Source organism: Chiloscyllium punctatum, unplaced genomic scaffold, assembly GCF_047496795.1.
Source record: "Chiloscyllium punctatum isolate Juve2018m unplaced genomic scaffold, sChiPun1.3 scaffold_1435, whole genome shotgun sequence".
Taxonomy (NCBI): Eukaryota; Metazoa; Chordata; class Chondrichthyes; order Orectolobiformes; family Hemiscylliidae; genus Chiloscyllium; species Chiloscyllium punctatum.
The window spans coordinates 24,528-25,000 of NW_027311169.1; positions in this window are offsets into that span (position 1 = coordinate 24,528).

The window sequence follows — 473 nt, forward strand, 5'->3', positions numbered from 1 at the left end:
CGAATCTTTTGAAAGGCTTACCCGGCTCTTTCCGTCCATTCTGAGAGTCAGTCAGAGGCCGGTGCGGCGGTCTATTGACGACCGGAGGCTCCCATGGGTGTTGCGATGAGGGTGGAGGGCACAGAACCTTGCCTTAGCACTCCCTAATAAAGCCTCTTGTGAAGAGAGCAGACCTCGCGCGCCGCACGACCGGCTCTGGGAGTCGTTGGGCCGCTATCTGTGAATAGTCGGGTCCTCCTCTGCCACCCGGCCAAGTGCGATGGCTCTGCCGCCCTGCGGTGCTCGTCACGCAGGTATGGGGCACACGATGCTCGTAACAGCAAATAAAGGCGGCTCGGGACCTGCAGGCGAAAGGGGTCCCGTGGTGCTTCGCACGTCGACTTCGGGTCTCGGTGCAAGCCGGAGAGCTCACGGAAGTCTAAAGTTTTCGGCACGTGGTCGAATCTTTTGAAAGGCTTACCCGGCTCTTTCCG